Below are 3,380 nucleotides of genomic sequence, written 5' to 3'. Positions count from 1 at the left end.
GGACAGCCCTGAACTCACCCTGCTTCCCACCCCTGGACAGCCCTGAACTCACCCTGCTTCCTTACTGTGCATTTTAACTCATTAACCGCCTGAACTTTCTTCTAAAATGCTGACTGCAAATATTATCTCTAATATGGCAGGTTCTCAAAAGCTAGAGGTGATTCTCTGGCTGGTTGTAAGTCTGAGGCTTTGCTGAAGACCAGCCTGTGCTCACACCCTGACACTGAGCCCCGTCCAGTTTTAGGGAAGATTGCCCTTTGTGCCTGCATCTAGCTTGAGTTCATTAGGATCTGAATATTTTTCAGTAAAGGAGATACAACCTATTTGGGATAGTACCTGTATTTTAGAGAGTTGAATGTGGGGGAAACATTTATTCTTCTCATGTCTCATGATCAGGAAGTTGACCCAATAATTTGAATGTGTTTCCTGTCACAGTGCCTCGGCCTGGGGCCTCCCAACTGCTCCTGCTGTCCCCTGCCCAGTCCTCCTTCTGGGTCTCCAGTTTACTCCCTCACAGAGCCCCCTGGAGCAGTGGGGACCCTCTCTTCCCAGGGGGCAGATGACTCAAGTAAACATGGGTGACGCTTGTCATCTGCCTTCTGTGATCACATCAGGGTCATGAAACTCACAGTGGAAAATTCCTCACGGGAAGGGACACATTTTGTCCCTGTCCCTGTCCTCACTTGGTCTCTGCAGGAGGACCTGCTGCTCTGAGGACCAGCCTGAGACCGGTGTCTCTTTCTTTTCATTGAAGAGTCTCTGCTCTCGGGATGGAAATGGCTGCAGGAACAAAAACGGCTCCAAATGAAGCCATTCTCATGACAAAGGCTGTAATGAGGACAAAAAAGTGGCACAAAATCAATTCATTCTCATGACAATCCTAAGATTGTAATGAGGACAAGAAAGACAGTCTGAAATTTATCAATTCTTGTGACAATCTTGATATAGTAATGCAAGCAGCAAAGGGTGTGAAACTGGCCCACTCTCCTAACAACCCGTGAAACAAAACCAGAAAATGGCACGTTTACCTACCCCCCTTGACAACTCAGACTAGAACAAGAACAGGAGAGATTATGAGATTAACCCAATTTCCTGTCAAAAATAATCTTGAAAGAGTAGTTTACATAACTTGTCTAAAACTGCCCCCCCAACCTGGTAATGTATGTATCAACTTGAGCCTTTGCTGTGGGCTGGGTCCTGGTTGGCCTGACCTTCCAGGTGATGGTCACGTTTCTTTCTGATCTGTGAAGATCAATTTGCACTGATCTTGCTGACTAGGCAATGCAACAGTCGTTCTAGATCAGCTTTTATTTGATGATCTCAAAGTGCTCTGTGATTCTGGACTTATTAAAGAATAACTCATAAGGCATATAAGCATTGCAACAGTGCTGCAAACTATCCTAGAAAAATCCAGAGGGGGACATGAAAAATAGAAAATGGAGGCGACTTTTGGAGTCAGTGAAACATAGTTGCTATTGCATATTTCTTTAAAAAGATGGAATTTTGGTGCTTGTATTGCTGAGCCAGTATCTGTTCCTCAGCATATTTTTATGAGTCCACATGAGCTCTGAGATATTTTCAAAGAAGAAGAACCTCTGAGCAGTATAAGCGTTCACTGAAGTAGTGCACAGTGGCTGGGCATCATCTTCCTGCTGGTTAATAATTCAGACACCTGATGCAGGGGCCTGCAAGTAAAGGCTGGATACTAAGAACGCACAGTTCAGCAAGGGAATGTTCTTGAAAATACTGAAGCTTGAAAACCATTAGTTTATAGTGTGCAAAGGTACAGGTTTGAAGAACCTGGGTTTATGATTCTCAATCAAAGCTTCCACTACTAATCCCTTCTTGCTAAAACTGCCACGTTCCACTGGTGACATTACTGATGAGCAGAAGGAAAGGGACATATTTTGATGTCAATGCAGGTGCCAGTCAGTTCTTTCTGGATTTATAATAATTATTGATGAGTGCTTGAATGACAATAATTGGGAACAATGGCTTACCTCGCCTGGTTGGCACCTAGTGAGATAATAAAGAGATAGAAGCTTCTCCTGTCTGCTGCTGGTTTTCATCGTGTGAACTGTGAAGTGGTCACATCTCTCTCTTCGTCTATTTACTGTTCCAATTGATTTGACAGGTGTTGAGTGACAGGAAAGGGGAATACTTTTTGTTAGTTTAAAGTAGATTGATTTCTTTATTATTGCATTCCTCAAACAGTTGGATGCCAAACTGAGTTCTAACATTTGCTACTAGAGATTCCACATTTTCTCCCATTTCTTTTTCCGGTGGCAGGCTCTGAGTGTTTATTGCGGCACTCAAGGAGTTGGATGTAAATTGTAAGGTTTTGGCAAAGGCTTTGGGTCCAGTGTCTTTCCTCCTCACTCTGTTTTGGAATGAGTTAGTCCTGTGATGACTGCACGAATGTTTCCGTTATTTCCCTAGATCCTCTCTCTGGATTCCTCTCTCAGTAAGATCAGTGGCCCAACTGGTCTAAGTATTTTCAGTCAAGAAGATTTTGTAAAATTGAATTATGTGCTACATGTTGCAAGCTTTTTACTTTCTACATATAAAGAAAGTCATAATACCACTGGGGGAAAAATATTTTCAGTCAAGTTGGAGGTCCGGCCGTTGCTGAAGGAGATTCTATTAGAATGGGCAAAGAGGAAGGTGTGAGGGTTGTGTTTAGGTGAACATGAATTTTGTCATAGGACAAGTTTGTTCAATTCTATATTTTATTTTAAACAATTCCAGGCAGCCCAGGAGCCAGAAAATTGGAGGACACAAGGCTGGGTATTTTCAGATAAATGTCAGCAGACACACAGGAGGCTGACAGGGGTTTCAGGTGGTAGCAGAGGCCGCTCTCAAGTGGGTCGCCTCCATTCAGGGTCCTACAAAGGCTAATGGTTTGGTTGAATTGGGAGAGGCTGAGTGATGCGTCAGGGCGAGGTTTGCTCCAGCTGGTTAGGGCTAGGAGAGCACGAGAGCAGCAAAGCCCGTGAGAAAAGGAGAGAGGGACCAAGAGGGAGACGAGATCAACACGAAAATACCATAACTTGAAGACAATCATTGAGTCACTTCTTGGTGCTCTGTTTTTTTAGTCTAATTATCTTGTGTGTCATTTAACCTTTGTTCAAGGAATCCAGCTTCTTCTTAATCATTTTTGTCACTCTTTTCCCCATTCTCTGTAGGTTTCCCCACTAGTTCAGAAGTGGTATCTCATTTCTTTTCACAGTTTCCCATGGGGTAACTAAGGTCACTGCTAAGCTCAAGTTTACAGATTGAGTGAGAGTAAGGCACATGGTGAGTAGGTGATTTACTCAAGGTCACACTGCAAGTCAGTGTCAGGGCCCGAATTAGACTGAGTTCCCAGATTCTGCTCATGG

The sequence above is a fragment of the Otolemur garnettii genome, unplaced genomic scaffold, assembly GCF_000181295.1.
Source record: "Otolemur garnettii isolate 467f Iridium unplaced genomic scaffold, OtoGar3 scaffold00027, whole genome shotgun sequence".
Lineage (NCBI taxonomy): Eukaryota > Metazoa > Chordata > Mammalia > Primates > Galagidae > Otolemur > Otolemur garnettii.
This window is presented reverse-complemented; position numbering follows the sequence as displayed.